Source organism: Nuphar pumila, chromosome 11, assembly GCF_984573655.1.
Source record: "Nuphar pumila chromosome 11, dmNupPumi1.hap1.1, whole genome shotgun sequence".
Classification (NCBI taxonomy): Eukaryota; Viridiplantae; Streptophyta; class Magnoliopsida; order Nymphaeales; family Nymphaeaceae; genus Nuphar; species Nuphar pumila.
The window spans coordinates 4,590,044-4,610,080 of record NC_143259.1 but is presented as its reverse complement, the minus strand read 5'-3'; positions in this window follow the sequence as shown (position 1 = coordinate 4,610,080).

Sequence of the window (20,037 nt, the reverse complement as noted above, 5' to 3'; positions counted from 1 at the left end):
TTCTCTGTGGAAAAAAAACTATGCACAAGGGATTGATGTAAATCCTTTAGCAGAGGAATTGAAGGAATCAGGTTATGGGATGAAGGCTTATACAAGATTAAGTGTCTTGAATAATATTGCTCAAGTACATGTAGTGCTGATTGTTTAAGCAGCCCCCACTAGGTCAGAATCATTTTCTTGGTTGGACTTATGATGGAGCTATTATATGATCTACTTCTTAAGTATACCATGGTTTAAATCATGGGAGTTGACCGATATAAGCAACCTCACTAAGACAAGGGGAATGTAGGGTTTTAAGGCAACTTGATTAGCCAATGGGTATAGATATGCTTGTTGAAGTTATACCAATCTGCATCTCAAATTCTTAATACAAAGACTACCCCATTGATCAGTCCAAGCCTTAGGTTGCATTTACTTGGTTCACTCCCATATACACTAGCTCCTTATCCTGAGTGACATTATAGATTAGACGTGGTGAGACTACTGCACTTTGACTCAGTGGCCTAAGTCTGAGTTTGGTCAACCTATTTTTTTTTTGAGAAGAAAGGCAAATATTCTCATTTTAGATATACTTTCCAACAAATACATACATTGCTTACTATACGCTGACAGCTGAATCCGAATGACAAGCAATCATTCGAAGTTCCTCATAAAACCTTACACATGAGCATGCTAGACAAACACATCCTAGAGCATGACTTTGCCCCCATTTTTCTTGGCTTCAGCATCTTCCATTCTCAGGAGATTCTGACCTGCAATAGTTTCATTCAGGCGGCAGCAGAATCATAAAAAAAATAATCTTGTTCCTGTGTAACCAAATCAGCCTCCATGAGATCAAAACCCATCACCTTCACTCGAAGTCTCCTTTACACGGGCTTCTTTGTTGTCGATGAGAGAGGAACACATCTCGCGGGCTGCATGAGCTAGCGATCGAAACCTCATTCCAGAAAAACTCCTACGTCTTAAACCATATGCACCCAACGAAGAGGTGCTCAATGGATTCCACAGCACACTCACAAAAACGGCACCTACTAGCCAGCCAAAAACCCATCCTTTGAAGGTTATCAACCTCAATTGACACAGATTTGACTAGGTCTGGTTTAGCCTGAACTCTGCCCAGGTCCAACAGAGTGGTGTCATAAATGATTCTTTAAACTACACTAAGGGACCACTAATGACTTCTACGAGTTGCAGGTGTGACCCCATATAAAACTTTGCAACTGCCATAGGTGGGATTGGGCAGAGCAAGAAGCTCAAAATCCTAGCAATCAACCCCTTGTCATTATGCTGAACTTGCTAATAAAGTTTGTATTTACTCAAATTTTTATTTCCAGCTTATATCTTATTAACTTGATTTATTTATTTATCTTTTTTATGTATGATTCATAAATGAAGGATGGTGACAATTTCTTTCCCTTATTAACAAGCTTCCGGTCATTACCACCTTGCTTGATGCATGTGCATCTTTGGCAATAATGAGATGAGAAAGACACTGCCATGCCTAACCTGTGGGGAAAGGCCCAATCTATACTATATATCATCTGGCTTTCAAATTTCACAAGGATCGTAGTATACAATGCAGTGGTTGCATCTTGATGATTTTGCACTTATGTCCCTCGACTTATAATCGGCATTTTTTTACCTCTCAGTAAAGGGGAAAAAAACATTTACCCCACACCACCAAGGGAATGAAAAATACCAACATTTCTTGTCTGATTCAGGTATTGTATGTAAGTTACACACAAGTACAGCATAAATTGTAGCTATTATTATGACTTGTCAATGTAAAACTACAAATGCTCACGTACTTACCTACACTATTTCCATTAACCATATTGCTGATTATTTTGTATTTATAAGGCTTTGAAAAGTTTCGCACAAGTGTAAGGCTTGAGTAATTCTGCTGGCAAGGCGATTTCCTGGCTTGACAATTATGGTTGTTGGTCATTTCTTATAATAAGTTGGTATACATCTCACAGTTGTTTATGTAATCACTTTATGTGAAAACTAAGTTGCACCAACTTTGCTTTAGGGAAATTATGAAACATGGATACTCAAATTCACTTTCATGTTGTGTCCCCTTGATGTACTATTTTTAGTGGGAAACTACACAAGGATAGCATGTTTCTTGCCCTTTTAACCACGCCCTTGTGACTGACTTTAGTATTTTGGTGCTCATCCTTAAGATTGTGTTTGGATTGGTGGGATTTGAATCCAATTCTTTCATCAAAAACAGGGAAAAAAGAATGTTGATAGCATTGGGATCCAGTTTTATAAAAATTTCCAGTCAATTATTTGCTCAGGGTCATGAATCACTTCACTTCAGGGTACCATGTAAAGTTTCATGAACTTGCAATATATTTGTTGTAAGAGCTGTGCAATCCACAATGTCAACATGAGGCCCTTACCAACTTAAGAGATTCAAATCTATCATTGTTTTCTGGGGGGCATGAACTGTATTCTGTGAAATTAATCTGGAGATTCTTCTAATGATACAGATATTCTGTCTTCCGTATAATTTATGAACAAATTGATTTGTAATGTTGTCATTCACTGTCAGAATATTTTGGTAGAGGACTTGGACCTAGCCCCTTTAAGATTTTCCATGAGAACACATTTTTCATATAAATTTGGTTACACTTTTGTGTTACTAATAACTTTGTAAATTACAAAATGGCCAGTTCAAGCCATGAAATAAGATGTCCCTTGAAATAACTTTGAGATCTTACACATTTTTTATGCATAAACATATATACTGTTCAAAGATAGAATCAGGAAGTTTGCCTTTGTATTGATCCTTGATTTCAAAAATCCTGCTATGTAACTGACATTAGTTATTCCAGGCAATGCTGTTCTATGAATCCTATTAATCCTCCAATATCAAGTTTGGTTACTGAATTAAGGCCAGTAGCCACATGTTGTTATGATATCATGCAATAAAAAACAATAGAACCAAGAAGGATAGCATCAATCATATCTTTCAAGTCCTTTCAAGGTAAAGAAGGTATAATATTTGCAAGCATAAATCTTCGAAGCCAGAAGAGTCGTACTCATCAATAAGATTTCTCTTGGTCATTTGCAAGCAATGCATTTAACTGGAGTAAATTGAATTTCAATGTTAAATAAGAGATTCACATGTACTTATAAGAATAGACTATACACAAAGTATTTGATTAATGTAGCACTACATAATGCCTTCAAATAGAACTTTTTTTATGTCTCACGACCATATCCATTTTATGTTGTTCTTGAACGAATACACTAAAAAATCAGTTCTTGATCGAATACACTATAAAAATCAGTTCTACCTTGATTTGTTTTTTTTTTCATCTCCCCTCCCCGATAAATATGTAGATGGCACTAGCTTTTGGGCACAATACTAAGATTGAGCGTGAATTAAAAAATATGACAAACCTGGCTAATTATAAACCTTGTTAAAATTAAATTAATATGTCCATGAATAGGTCATCACCTAAGCATGGGTAGGTTTTATGACGAAACGAATGTGTTATATTCAAGTAATATCCATCAATGTGTCCGTGCACACACACACACACACACACACTTCTCTTTATGCTTTAGTTAAGATTTGCACTAAGGCTTACTTAAACACTTCTATATGTACATTCATCTTTTTCTTTATTTTCTAAACATTGGTCACCAATTTCATTCAAATATCATCTATGATGATGGTGATGATGATGATGAATATATGCATCAGTGTATGTGTGTGTGTGTGTTGTGGCACACACATACATGTAGGGGTGGCAATCGGGTCGGGTTGGCGGGTCGGGTCGGTGGGTTGGCAGGTCAGCATACCTCAACACGAACCCGACCCATTTATTAAACGGGTCGGCTGTGGAAAACACAAACCTGACCTATTTATTAAACGGGTAGCCCGACACGGCATGGTTAACCCGTTTAATAAACTGGTCGGGTCGGGTAAACGGGTGGGTCGGGTCGGGTAAACGGGTTGGCGGGTCGGGTCGGGTAAACGGGTTGACCTGCCCACCTAACCCGTTTATTAAACGGGTCAGCCGGGTTGGCATACCCCTAACACGAACCCGACCCGTTTAATAAACAGGTTAGGTGGGCCAACCCGTTTACGACACGAACCCGTTTAAGCCAAACCCGAACCCGGCTAAGAAGCGGGTTGGCGGGTAGTGTCAGATTTTGCCACCCCTACATGCATGTGAGTTTGTGTTTGTAGTGCGCCAGAAATTTTGCAGTATGAGCTGCTGTGTTGAGAGGGAGACAAATTTGCCTTTGATATTTTGTAGGTAAAATGACAAAACCATATCTGTTTTTTCTGAAGTGTTCTATGGCTTCCTTTTATTTCTTGAGGTCCATCACTCATTTGATTTTTTTTCTGTAGTTGACAACTGGATTTACCTTTCTCTTATCCCATTTTTAAGCATGGCAGGTTTTTATTATTTGTAAAGAACATGACACTAGAAACTTTAGTGCTTGTATAAAGTTGAAGCCAAAAAATAAGCCAACCGATTTGGCAAATTTCAGTCTCCATTCTAAATTTCAATTTGATCAAAAGCTCCTGTCCTCTTTCTCTCTCTAACTTCATTATTCAGTAGATGTTACTCACCAACTATCACCCTACTTGAAGATAACCCCTACTTGCAGCTTAAATGACTACCCAAGTAGCAACTTGAGTCAAGGATTTGTTGTTGGCCAGCTAATGTGAATATAATAATGGCACCATGAGCAAGGACCCAATTTGAAACCTAGGGTTTAAAATGGGAATTACACTATGAACTAAAAGTTATAGGACTCGCCCACAAGGCCTCCACTCATCTGGTAGAGATGACTCGGGAATGTCACCAAGCTGAAGGGATGTCACTGGGTTCGAAACCCATCGGCGCGTGTTCTTTACAGTAAGGCTTTGGCTGGATGTACTCTCAGCTGGTGGGCAAGGGAGAACTAGGGTTTTTGCGCCATTGAGTTCGTAAGGTGGTTTTCTCCAAATATCTAAAAAAAGAAAAAGTTACATGACTCAATTGTCACATAATCTTAGATTGGTTTTACAATGGGTTGCCCATTTGACACTGAGATTGGTCTTGCCACAAACCCATGGATCAACTGATGCAAGGAAAGAACAGAAGACCCGGGTCTATAAATATCTATTTAGACCTAGATTGCCTCAATCTCCTCCTGCATCACCAACTCATGCCAGTATGTGTTCTGGTTCAGGGCTCAACCCCGCCCATGGGACCCATATCTAATGCTGGGTTGAACTAATTAAGATGCAAGTGCGGTGGGTCCCCCTTGAGACGTGTGGGTCCCTCAGTTGACAGTACCATCCATGACATAGTGAGCCCTATGCACATGGCATGAGTACACTTTGTTATAAAAGGTACTCCAACATGAGTCCAAAGAACCTCTAACCTAACGTGGACACCACATACTCAAAAAGTGGGGGTTACTTCTGTATGAGTTTACTTCTGCATTGCCTTTTCTCTTTTAGGTTTTATTTTGCTCCCCTTTTCCTGGGTGGAAGGGGGTGACCAGGTTCATAAACAAAGGAAATGGAAATCTCCTTGATCTTCTTCCAAGAAAAAGAAATCTCCTTGACCAAAATTGTAGATTCTTAACGTGAACATCATAAACCAAGATCACAGTCTTCCTCAGCATAGAATAATTTATTTTCTTATTAACTGGTTTGTGTTGTGGAAGCATAACTAGGTGACAAGTTAACCATGCAAATGAAGCTAGAGATAGCATTTATTTAACCTTTTCATGCTTTCTTCTTGGCTCGGTTACCCTGTGAAAAATCATACGAACAATTGGTACAGTAAAAAAATCTTCTTATTTCTCTTTTTTTGGTAGCTAGGCGGAAAAAACCCTATCACCAACTCCACATTAGTATAGGCCTCCAGTTTTGTTGTTTTTTTGAGAGAAGAATATTAAAAGCAATTTATTGAATCAGTCAAACCTAAAAGAGTCCGCAGCAGTGATGAGGTATCACCCTGACACAAAAAATGGTGTAATAAGCAACAGAGAGTACATAGAGAATAACATCACCAAATGATTCTACCGGGCACTATCAACGAATGCCCTGTTCTTTCCGGTTGGTAACATCCTGGAGGTCCCCCCCGCCTCCCGAAGAGAAAACTCAGCTATAAGCTTATAGCTTTTTAATACATATACTCCCTCTCGTCTCTACCACTTTCGCCCATACACTACCAAACAGTAAACATAATTGCCCTAACTTTCTCTCACTCACCTCCATTTTCTTCTTTTCTTAAGCCTTGTTAACTTTGAACGATTTTTGTGAATTTGGGTTGATCTTAAGCAATTTATGGATTTCTATTTTTGGGTGTTCTTGCATGTTTCAGGAAGGTACAATGCCTTACTCTTGTAATTTCTAAGAAGTATGCAGCATGTAGATGTTTTGTATGCATTTGTTTTTTAGAAACCATATTAGAAAATGACAGATTTTTGAGAAACTTCATGTTTTTGTTTAATATGTGACTTGAAATATGTTTAGTATGTATTTATGAAGCTTTATGCTATGTAGTTTTGATTCTTTGTGTAAAAGAATAAAATCTGAGCATGAATTCATGCTTGAACCATCATTTTTCTTGAGTTTTTGGTTTGTTTTTAACTTTGTCCAAACCCAGGAGTCGACTCCTACGAACCTGAAGTCGATCCCTGTTATTTCTCACATTCAGTTGGTCTGTTTTGTAGCACATGAGTCGATCCTCGTGTTTAGAGAATCGACTCTTTCTAAAAAAGAGTTGACCCCTGTTATAGAGAGTCGTCTCTTTCTCAAAAAGAGTTGACCCTGTTGGCGTATATTTTAAAATTAGAATCATAATGTAAAAGTGACACATACCGATTGATGCTATAGATGAAATGACGTGCGGGTGCTCGACATACGTTCTCCTCAGTTTATCGACGCCCACGATGAGCTTAGGTCTTTAAGTCAATGGTGAGTAGGACCCTGAACTCAAATGGAAATTACGAGGACACACATGTTATAGGGTTTAGTTGCTCTCATCATGCAACCAAGCCTCATATTTATAGTGGAGGATAGGTGGGGGGTTATAGAATGTGAACCCCTTCACATTCTTCTAACCCTACCCCACTAATTTCCTACTAACCCATCATTAGTGTCAAACCGGGTCATACTATGGGTTAGACCTAAACCCAAATGTCCAACATTCTCCCACTTGACCCATTGACACTAAAAATATACAAATTTGAGGTTCATACAGTTATCTCAATTTAATTCTTCATGTGAGTTCACATGCTATCCTGTATCCCAAGAATGAATCATATGAGTTATGTAGATGATCATCTCTTTATGAAATGTCATATTTTTATGTACTATAATACAATTCATTTTTAGTACTTTAACATGTTAAGATTATCTTTATGAATAGGTTTGTCTTTAACCCATTTTATTGGTCATTTAATATTGTTATTCTGTTATTTTCTCTAACCAAATGAGAGATACTTTATGCAAAATCAATAATACATGTAACCATAGAAAATCAATTCAGTTTCACAAATGTGATCGCATATAACCATAATATATTGTCATACATCAGAAAGAACCAAACAGACCCATCCCCTTTACATGTTGAGAGTACAATCCTGGTGTTAGCCCTTTAGTAAGGTGATCCACAATCATTTTTTTCGTACTGATTGCATCAATACATATTAAATAATTTTCAATCATTTCTTTAAAAATAAAATATTTTAATTCCATGTAACGACACAAGGTTGGGCTCTTGTTGTTATTTAAGAAAGACATGACAACTTCATTATCACATAAAATCTTTAGTGGCCTCCCAATAGAGTCAATTATACTAAGATCCATAATGAAGCTTATAGTCCATATAGCTTGAGATAAATCTCGTATAAAATCAATAATTTATGTCTCAATGAATTTCTGAAATTCCTTTACTGCCCTTCAGTGAGAGATAACACCTTAAATATTCAAAGCTACTCGCGGTTGCAAAAGCAATAGGCTAAGAATATTTAAACACTCTCACTTCTCATAGACATCATTTTAAATACTCTCACTTCTCATAGATAGCCTTCAGAGTGGTTGTTTTATTCTCCGTATGAATGAAAAATTAATTGCTTTATATGAGATTTATACTGAAAAAGTAAATGTGATAGCCTTTATTATTCACCTTTTCTGAGACAAGTATAATTGGGTTATTATCATTTCACTTTGGTGAAAACGATAATACTCATAGTTGTTTCATCTCTTCAATTCATAAGAAATTGACTTCAATTGATGAAACTCGCAGATCATTTAACCAGAGTCAATTCACCATGGTACCTTTGGGTATGAACATGCTTCATGGGTTGATATACACATCTACTATTACACCCTGTGTGAATTTGGAGCATAATGACCTACCTTTAGGTAGAATCATTGTTTCATAAAGTCACACACAATCATAATACTGAATCTTAACAAGGTCCAAAGAATCCTCAATCAACACAATTTAGATCACTTTAGTGATTGCATAAGTCAGTCAATCAATATTTTTATCGAAAACATATTTGTATTATGAAGCATGCCCATGCACATATGATAATGCATGTATATTCATAACAAAATATGTATTATATCATCAAAATATGAGTTCATGCTTCAACTTATATACATAGACTAATTTTGATGAAAATACATTAAAAAATATGATAAATTTAATCATAATTTATTATGCTCAAAACATTATGCATAACTTAAATAACATAAAAACATGTATTAGACATGCATAAGTCATGCTTTCTTAACAATAAACACTTATAAAGCATGAAAAATAACAAAATCGTACTCATATGGGTAAAACCTGGGGTTCTCTTACTGGAACCGGTCCTAAAATACCCTGAACCGGTTTAAAACAAGCCTCAAACCGGTCATCTAAAGGTCTGAACCAATTCTGAAACTAATGAATCAATGCAAAATATAAACAAAAGCTCATAAAACCCTATAACCGAATGAGGAAATCCTTGTTCTTTCATGGATTCATGAAAACAGGGTCTCTACATCTTGAAACTGGTGAAAAACTGATAGGAACTTATCGAAAATGGCTCTGAACCAGTCGTAGAAAGTGTTGTATCTATCATAGAATCGGTTCAAATGTAAATAGTAAATTGGCCTCATTTCAGATCTGATCTGATCTAATCTAGATTCAGATCCAGTTAGAATGGATCTCAGGTTGGATACCCCTGGTCTGAATCTAATATGGATCCAGACCCATGATGATCGAGTACCGGATTGAATCCAATGATCCCAAAACCGATCTGAGACCAAATTCAGTCCATGACCGGACCTGGGCCGAGTTCAGAAACCATACCCAATCTAGACCCGAATCCGAAGACTAAGTAGCATTGAAGAAGACTCATAAACCTACCGAGTCATCTGAATCAGGGTAGGACAACAGAAGGTCTATCCTCAAGAATCATGGAAAGGTTACAAAATTTAAGAAGCAGTGCCCACATAAGAAGCCTTATGAAAAGAGACCACCTATCGTAGGAGTTTGCCTGAAGTGTCCGAGCAAGCATGATGGAAATCCTTGCCCACTTGAGATCGACACCTGCTTCCAATGATGAAAATTGAGACACTTTGTCCGAGATTGTCCCTAGAAGAAGATGTAGTTCCAGCCGTAGCAGTAACAACAACTCTTTCAGATTCAACAACCTAAAAGGCCAGTTAGACGTGTGTATATGGCCACCACAGAGGAGGTGGTCCCGATCAACTGTATGATCGAAGGTATTATCACTATTATGATTTTTTTTGTCGTGTTTTATTCAACTCTAGTGTTACACACTCTTTTGTATCATATGAATTTGCTAGACTCCTTAGTTTACCAACAAGGGAGTTGGATATATCTCTTGAGGTGTCTACTCTTTTGAGAGTGAAGTCAAGTTGTGTGCAGTTTATTTTGAACATTAATGTGTTGATTGAGGGACATGCATTCTTAGTAGATCTTATTCTGATAGAGATGGTTGAATGTGACGTAATCCTCAGTATGGAATGATTGTATAAATATTTTGCGAGTTTACAATGTCGCAGTTGGAAGGTTCTGTTAGAGAGACCTAACCACCTGATGATTGAATCTTGTGCTTTGAACACTTCTAGAAATGTGAGGTTGATCTTCGCATTGATAGTTTAAAACTACACTCGGTAGTGATGCTAGATATTCTTTGCAAGAATTATGACATTGAATCACGATGTGTTGGCGATAGAAGAATTAAAGGTAGTTTAAGAGTTTAGAGATGTATTTCTGGAGGATTTACATGGTTTACCACCAAATTGAGAAATCGAGTTTGTTATTGATCTAGCACTCAAAATTGCTTCAATTTTAAAGGCCCCATATTGTATGGCCCCAACAAGGTTGGCAGAATTAAAAAAGCAACTGCAAGAGTTGTTGGATCAAGGCTTTATCAGGCCTAGTGTATCACATTAGGGTGAGTCAGTATTGTTTGTGAAGAAGAAAGACAGATCCTTAAGGTTCTGTATCGACTATCGAATGTTGAATCAAGTAACAATTAAGAATAATTATTCACTGCCAAGGATTGAGGACCTGCTTGACCAGCTGAAGTCAGCCAAAGTGTTTTCGAAGATTGATCTTAGCTTCGACTATTATTAGTTGCAAATCATGACGGATCATATGTCAATGACAACTTTTTAGATTAGATATGGCCACTACAAGTTTCTAGTGATGCTATTTGGATTAACGAATGCCCCAATAACCTTTATAGATTTGATGAATCGATTGTTCATAATTTTTTTAGATCAATTTGTAATTGTATTTATTAACGATATCTTGGTATACTCTATGGATGAGGAGCAACATAAGATTCATTTACAGATCATTTTGGAGACACTGAGAGACCATAAGCTATATACCAAGTTCTCAAAGTGCAAATTTTAGCTTGATCGTATTGGATTCTTTAGTCATGTCATATCAGGTAGAGGTGTTGAGGTAGATCCAACCAAAGTTGAGGAAATATTGACATAGGAGCCACCCAAAAGTGTCACAGAAATTCAGAGTTTCTTGGGACTTACAAAATATTAGCGTAGATTCATCCAAGACTTTGCAAAGATTATAACTCCCATGACTAAGCTTTTGAGAAAAGTGTCTAAATCCTTAATGTGAAGAGAATTTTCAGGAGTGGAATATAAGGTTAACTATTTCACCAGTGTTGGCCTTGCCAAGTGGATCAGGAGGCTTCATAATTTATAATGATGCCTCAAGCACATGATTTGATTGTGTTTTGATGCAACATAGAAAATTGATTGCATATGCCTCTAGACAATTAAAAACTAATGAACAAAACTACCCTATGCATGACTTAGAGTTATCAGCAGTCGTCTTCGCTTTAAAGGCTACATTATTTGTATAAAGAGAAATTTGAAGTAATCTCAAATCATAAAAGTCTCAAGTACCTTTTGTCGTAGAAAGAGTTAAATCTGAGACATAGAAGATGGTTGAAATTTCTAAAAGATTATGAATTTTTCATCTTGTACCACCCTGGTAAGGTAAATGTGGTAGTAGATGTTTTGAGTAGGAAGGTATCATTATCGACCTTGATTGGTTTGAGTTAGGATTTGTTAAATGATGTTATCAATTGACAACCGATCATTGGAAAATTTGGTACGATATGATGATCACACATAGTTGTCAGGCCAAAAATTTTGGACAAAATCACCCAATCTCAATAGAGAAATCCTGATTTTTGTAGATTCAAGAATAATGTTAGTAAGCCAAAGTCTCAATTTACATGCAACCAAAATGGGATTATAAAATTCATGAAAAGATGGTGGATTCCTAACGACCCATCTTTGAAGGAAGATTTGCTTGTCGAAGCACATCAATCTAGATACTCCATCTATCAGGGGAGTACAAAAATGTTTAAAGATTTGCAAAGTTATTTTTAGTGGTGCGGCATGAGCGTAGTGCTGCAGATTTTGTATTGAGGTGTCTCATTTGCCAAAAGGTAAAAATAGAGCACCAAAGGCCATAAAGTTTGTTGAGATCCTTGGATATTTCAAAATGGAAGTGGAATGACATAACTATGGATTTCATAGTTAGGTTGTCATGGACTCATAAACATAATGATTCTATTTGGGTAATAGTAGACTGACTCACTAAGTTCGCACATTTTCTACTAATCAGTTGTAGTAAGACTTTGAAAAGTTTAACATATCTTTATATTAAGGAGATTGCCAGACTGCATGGAGTGCCATGATCCATTGTATCTGATCGTGATCCTCATTTCACATATCATTTTTTAAAACAATTACAGAAGTCCCTTGGGACAAACCTAAGATTTAGTACTACTTTGCACCTGAAGACATATGGACACTCTGACAGGATTATCCAGACTTTAGAAGACATGCTTAAATCTTGTGTCTTAGAATGGTCGAGCGAGTGGGATTGACAGGTGAAACTAGTCAAGTTTGCATATAACAATAGTTTTTATACTAGCATCAAGATGGAACCGTTTGAATCCCTCTATGAATGGCCATGTCGATCATTGACTTGTTGGAGTGATGTTGGTGACAAGACGATAGAATCGTCTGTGATTATACAACACTACTCAGATCAGGTGAAGATAATTCAACAACACTTGTTGACGGCCCAAAGTAGACAAAAGAGTTGTGCAAACTAGAAATGTTGAGAACTTGAGTTTTGCATGTGAGACCATGTGTTTATAAAGATTACACAGACCCGAAGCATATTCAGGTTTGATAAGAAGGGAAAGTTGATCTCAAGATATATTGGTCTCTTTAAAGTTCATGAGAAAGTTGGATCAATGACGTATAGGATTGTGCTACCACCACGGTTCACTCAGGTACACAACATATTGAACATATTGATGCGAAGAAAGTATGTTCTAAATCCTTTGCACAATATTTAGCAGAAGCATGTAGAAGTACGTGAGGATTTAATGATGAAAGAGTGGTCAATGGAGATTGTAGATTGTTGGAAGAAAGTTTTAAGGAACAAGGTTGTTCCTCTATTCAGAGTTTGATGGTTGCATCATGGCCTAGAAGAATGCACCTGAGAACCTGAAGCTGAGATGCGAGAGCATTACCCATACATTTTTTATGTTGTTGCCTGACCTAAATTTCAAGAACAAAATTTTGTTTTTAGAGGGGTAGAATGTAACATCTTGACTTTTTTAGATCTTATAAATGTTGAATTTTAGTTATATATGTTCATTTTTTAGTTATAAATATTTTATTATCGATAAATATTTATTTCTCATGAATTTGGGTCTCAAACCAGTAGTGTTTAGGTTTGGATCGACCCCATTTAGATCAGGGGTATGATCATTATTTTTGAAAAAGATGATAGGCTTTTTGGGCATAAAGCATGCTCAGTATTCTTAATAAAGAGTAGGTTATTTTGTCATAGGGACAAAGAAGAAAATTTTGAAATAGACATTGGTTTTTAAGGGTTATGGCATTCTTGTAATTAAGTTTGCTAAAAAGGGTAAATCTCAAATAGAAATTTGGTTAAGGGAAAATCTGTCTTTATTATCGGTAAGAGGTGTATAGGTGAAGCCAAATGGACTCACCATTTCCCTTTTTAATTGCTACATAATTCATCTTAACAATGGGTATTTAAAAAGCAGGTTAACTTTAAGTAACTCATTTAGGTTTACATATACTCCTTCTCATCTCTCTCACGTTCTCTCTTACACTACCAAACAATAATCACAATTGTCCTTACTTCCTCTCAAATACCTTTATTTTCTTCTCCTCTTAATCCTTGTAAAGTTTGTTGCAAGGAGGAGGGGTTGAATTACTTGAACCCACTATTTAGAAGAGTTTTTATACCTTAAGGAGTTTTTGCAAAATTTAGGTTGATCTTAAGCAATTTATGGATTTCTATTTTTGGGTGTTTTTGCATGTTTCAGGAAGGTACAATGCCTTATGATTTTTAAGAAGTATGCAGCATGTGTTTTTTAAGAACCATATTAGAAAATGAGTATATGAGTGTGCATGCATGGTTTGTGCATGTTTTTTCTTTTCAATATTTTTGGTGAAAGGAATTATGTTTTGTCACTGTAAGTGTGACACTATGTGATTTGTGCATGCACGACTTGCTTGTATTCATATTTGCAAGTGTTATAATACAAAATGTAGTACTTATGTGAGTATGGAATTTTAGTTCTTGTATTGCAGGAATATGTAATACATGAATAAATGCAGGACATAAGAATGATGTCAATTGAGTGTAGCTTGTGTGAGCATTAGCCCGAGGTACTGAGAGGGTATAATATTATGCATAAAGAATTAATTCAGAATAAACTACACTAAAGAATTGATTTGTGCTCACCAAAGTGGTTGGAGCGAGCTTGTCAAATGTGAACAACCTTTAGCACAAACCTTGTGAAAAAGTGTGTAATGCAAGTTGGTCAATTATAAACTGTTCCTAGTCACTGGGATTAGGGGACACTGAACTCCGATACTCGAGGCAGAGGTGGAGATGTTGCAGTATGCCTATTAGTGCACTATGTTGACTTTAGAAAGAGATAAGATTCGTGTATTTTGGGTTTTGGGAGAGAGGAATGCATTGATGAAATGTCCTAAACTCTGAAGCAAATGTCTCAGTATTTTTCAAGGGTTAAAATATATAAGAAAATGGTTGAATGAACATTCGTGGATAGGCCGAAGATACCTAGAGAGGCTAGCAGAGTGGTGCACCTTGGATAGAAAACATGATCATAACAAAAATGTGTATGTTAAGCATCACATATAAAGAAAAAAGAACTAGATAAAAGATTTAATAAAATATTCATGCATGTAAAAGTAGGCATGACATGAGTCTCTGAGTTAGTGCCTTGAGCACTGAGGGTCGACACCAGGTTGGGAGGGTCGACTATTGTTTATTATGAATTGAGGTTCAGTTATAGTTGATGGTCGACCCCTTTGGTTGAGGAGTCTACTCCTTTTGAATACAACTTTGACTTTTTGTTCTGTGAGTCAATCCCTGTGTTTAGAGGGTTGACTCCTCTTGTATAATTGATGTTCTGTATTTTTCAAGGGTCGACCCCTGAGTCTAGAGGGTCGACTCATTTTTGGGTCTATTGATGTTAGGCTTATTTCTAGGGTCGACTCTTGAGGTTTCAGGGTCAACTTCTTTTATGTGTGCTCTTTTGTTTGTGAGTTGACCCTAGTTGGGGTGAATCGACTCTCTTTGAGTTGTTCTCTTGTGTTGAGTTAAAGTAAATGTCAACTTTTATAAGAAGGATTGACTCTTCTTATTTGAGAAATAAAGATCTTTATCAAAATGACTTGTTTTGGTGTATACTCACTGGTGATCATGTGAGTAGTGAGATTGTACAATGACAAGTTGTTTCTCATCGTCTTCATTAAAAAATTTAGGAACTAAGGTGAAGGCAGAATATAACACAATCGGCATTGAAGGATCGTGTATCTTGATGGATGGACTCTGAGACTTCCTTCTAAGGAACCTTTTGAGATTTTGGGATTGCGATGTAAAAACTTGTATATTTTATGAATGAATGAAATATGATAATTTTTTACTAAGTGCTCAAACACATTCTCGTTAGTGATCCTAATTTGATTGAAATGATTTATAAAGAACCTTTATATGGCTTTTATGTTTTTAAATAAAGCTCAAAGTATTTCACTAAGGTTTAAAAAAAAATGCTTGGTAAAAATTTGGGTGTGACAAGCCTCGTCGCCTCTTCTTTGCTTTGCCTCATTGATGCCTCTTCACGCCTCTAGTGCAAAGCCCCATGCCTCTCCTTGACTCCTCTGGTGTGAAGTCGTGAGCCTCTCCTTCACTCCTCTGTTGTGAATCCCCTACCCACTCCTTGTTCAAGGGTTGTTTCACCAGCTCCCCCCTGGCATACTTGAATGATCCTCTCCTTCTCTCCTCTAGTGCGAAGCTTGGCCCAACCACCAGTTCATGAACTACGTCACCTTTCCATACGGCTGCACCCTCTTCCCTCAAAAGGTATACCCATCGATTGGGTTTTAAGGTTTTTACAAAATATGACATGTTTGCATTCTGGTTGGGTTTTATTTGAGGGGTTATAGGGTTTTTATCTTAGATTGTGTTAGGATTTTTATCTCATATTGTGTATGCATTTATTTTGTGTTCTTTGTTCTTATGGTTCTTACTGCTGCTATGCCTCATCCACCTGTCAGTATGAAAAATCTGGAATGCCCTTCACATCCCATTCACTTGGTCTGCGATGTCCGCATGTAGATCACACCTATCGTGTTAGATTTGAGAAAAAATAAACAAGGGGTTTTGTCCTATTTTCTAGGTCATTTGTACCTACAAATGACTATATATATATATATGACTATATATATATATATAGTAAGTGGTAACTGCCTAACACTTTCCGAGCTTACCGCTATCGTACTAGGCTTTGGAAGGATATTTTTTATTTTTTCTAAAATCTGAACATACATATTTTATCTTCATGCTTGGTTTTATAAGAATAGACTCTTGGATCATCCAATTGTGACATACAATTAGGTTTTTATAAGATTTAAAAATCAAAGGTCTATTTTTTTTTAAATATTCAATGCTTAAAAAAATCAAACTTTTTATCAACAAATCATGATTCAAGTGTCATATCTTAACAAGTCGATGATCATGTTGAACACAAATGCAGGATCAAATTTGCAAAAAAAACTGAAAAACCCTATTCTCTGGTGGTCGGCGCAGGTAGGCTCAAAAAGTGTTAGACAGCTACCACTTTTCATATATATAGCCACCATCGTGGGTAAAGAACGTCCTAGTTAAAACTTGTAGGGAAAGGTTGTTTTGACCAAATATGACTTAATGAATGTGTTCAGCATTATCAAAATAGTAGAAATCAACTCTAGGATTATAGTTTTGGGTTATAAAAACATGTTTTCTTGAGAATTGAAAGTTTGATACATTATAGGCCGTTGGTTTTTCAACCGTCACATAATCTTATATATACATCAGAAAAGCATGATTCTAAGGACAGTTTCTACTAAACCTGTTATATAGATCAGTGTTGTGAGAGGCATATGCCAAACGTACGCCTCAGAGGCGAGGCGCACACTCAAGGTACTGAGGCGTTGCTGTGATGCGCTTAAAGTAAATATAAAAAAAGTACCACGGATACTTGAGAAGTAAGATCACTTGAGAGTGTGATACGAAGCCCTCCAAGAGAAGTAAGATCACTAGTGCGAGGCATTGAGTGTGATGCCACATATTTTTACGATATTTTAGATAATACCATGGATACTCATGTTGTGAGGCGTACGCCACAGAGGCGAAGCGCAGGCTCAACGCCTCGCTTCGCCTCATCGCATTTAACAACCTTGATACAGATCACATCTGGAGGGTCAGGTGTGCAAACAAACTGAAAAAAAAGGTGAAAATACTACATTTTTTTCACTAGAGTTCCTTACCTACGAGGGTAGCAAACATTATATATATAAGCCAAATGCTGGTCGACGTCCGTCTGTGAGATTGGATCCATGCAGTCCACGGAGGGCACCAACGTTAATTGGGGTTTAGGTTGTAGTTCTTTACTTTCCAATAATTGCTGCTCTTGACAGAAACAGGTAACTATACAAGGCAATTATACACTCGTTCCATTTGCTAAAAGCGAGCTTCTGATAGAGGCATAAGAAAAAGCGTGTAGTTTCATGTTTCCAAAGTGAGCTTCTAAAGTTTTTTGGAATGTTCCACTATGAAATAAACTATGCCAATGTGTGATCTAACGTTTGGTAGCTAAATCCATGCAAACAAAAGATTGCAACACCATACTCTCTCTCTCTCTCTCTCTCTCTCTCTCTCTCTCTCTCTCTCTCTCCAAGACAATTTCTTGCGATAACATAGGTTTTGTTGCTAAATCTGAAGACAAACTCGGCGCATAAATTTTAAAAAAATATATTAAATAAGAGAAATAAGTAAGAAAATAACATGTTTAGATAATAAAATGCACATATAAAAAAATAAGAAAAACATAGTTGAGATATAGAAAAGAAGTAAAAAAATAAAAATTGACTTATAATATATATATATATATATATATATATATATATTTCTGATATTTTCAAAATGTCGTGACATTTTTCCTTTAATATCATTTTATGAATTTATAGTGATATTATTGCTACATTTTCAAAATATAACCTATATCTGTTGTAGACACCGTACCATACTTTTTACTAGAAAGCCGAAGTCCACAAGCATTATTTAAATTTTCCTATATAGAAAGTCAATTTACTGAGATGCAATATGTGTTCCTTCTGAAATAAGCTTTTCATCAGTATAAAAAGGAACTGAATTATGATATCAAATTATCAATAGCGAGTAGTCCATTGTTGAAATCAGATTGGTTTGTTCTTGACTCAGATATTAACCCAATTGGTCCAAACTAATCATGGATCCCCTTAAATCAATGCATGCTCAAGCAAGAACATCCGACAGACAAATTAAGTCTCTTTTTCCATTGAACATTTTGAATCAACTACTATATGAACTTATGTTTAGTATCTGGAATATCATCTATGGTAATGATTACTCAAGAAAATTTTTTTTGAGAGAGAGAGTAATTCATTCCAAAATTTATAGATTAAGGAGTTAGGTCCAGTGACAGAGATCACCAAGAACCTGAAACAAACAATAAAATCATAGGAATACATACTAAGAAATCTAAAACCCTAATGTACATTAGACAATGTCCTTCCAGCATCCCCTATCCGACGATTTCCAATCCACAGCAATGACTTTCCGGGTCATTTTAGCTGCACATGTTCACGCAATAGGAATTTGATGGACTGATGCAAACCAGATAAACAGGTTTCTCAGGAAAGATCCTATTGTTCCTTTCCAACCACACACACACACACACACACACACCTCCACATGATAAGCCATACAAACACCCATTTAGAACCCATTTCAGCTATCTCTTCCACCACTAACAGCAATCTTGAGTTGGAAAGTGATTCCCAAGGTAGGCTTTTATCTCGCCCAAACACATTCAACTAAAAATTAGACCGTAGGGCATCGCCAAAACAAATGAAGAATTTCTTTCCTTGCATAACAAAGCGAACATCTACTCAGTAGATGAAAACCTCTTTTCTTTAAATTAGTTTCCATGAGAATCTTGTCTAAAATCACTAACTAGACAGTAAAATAAGCTCTCACTGGAAGACCACCTCCCATAGAGCATGCTATCGGTTCCGAGATCAAATCACAGGCATGAAATAATTTCAACTCAGGACCTCAAGGAGCCTTCCACCACAACATGTCAGGTACATCCCTCAAGACTATAGGAGAGAGAGGAGATCCATAAGCTGAACCCATTCAAAGGCAACCTGTGAAGATGGATTAGTACGTAAAGAAACATCCCAATCATCATTGATTAACCAACGGTCCACAATCAAGCAATTTTTGTGCCTAGATGACCGATATCCAGAAGGGGAGAATCCGCCAAGGATGTCTCCAAATTAAACAGTGTATGAAGGCCTGCACCAACCTTCACCTTACACCCATCAGTCAAAAAATCAGGGACCTTTTGCCATGCCTTCCAAATACCAAACCCTGACCTCCCCTTACAATTCGGGAACCGTCTACATGACCAACCATGAAGGCCATATTTTGCTCCTCATGACTGCAGCCCATTCAGTGTCCTCCACACGTAAGGACCAATCTACGGTTCCGCAAGAGGACGTTGCAACCAGCTGTCTAGTCTCTGATGACAATGCAAATTCAGTAGCAGAAGTATGATAATGCCCTCATAGCACGCGGATAAAAAACAGCTGGTACATACTTGGAGTCCGAGAGCAAAATGTGTGTTGCTGGTTGTTTGTAGAAATGCGCAATGTTTTCAAGGGTTTCATTCGCTGCCTAATGAAACCATTACTTCATGACAAACCTTTCTATCTAAGTCTGCTCTTCTATAATAGCCATATAATGAGTTCAGATGACTTTCTTACAGTTGACCAATTCATTGTCAGATTCGGGAATATCAAAAAGAGGATTTGAAAGAGAAGCCAAACGACCA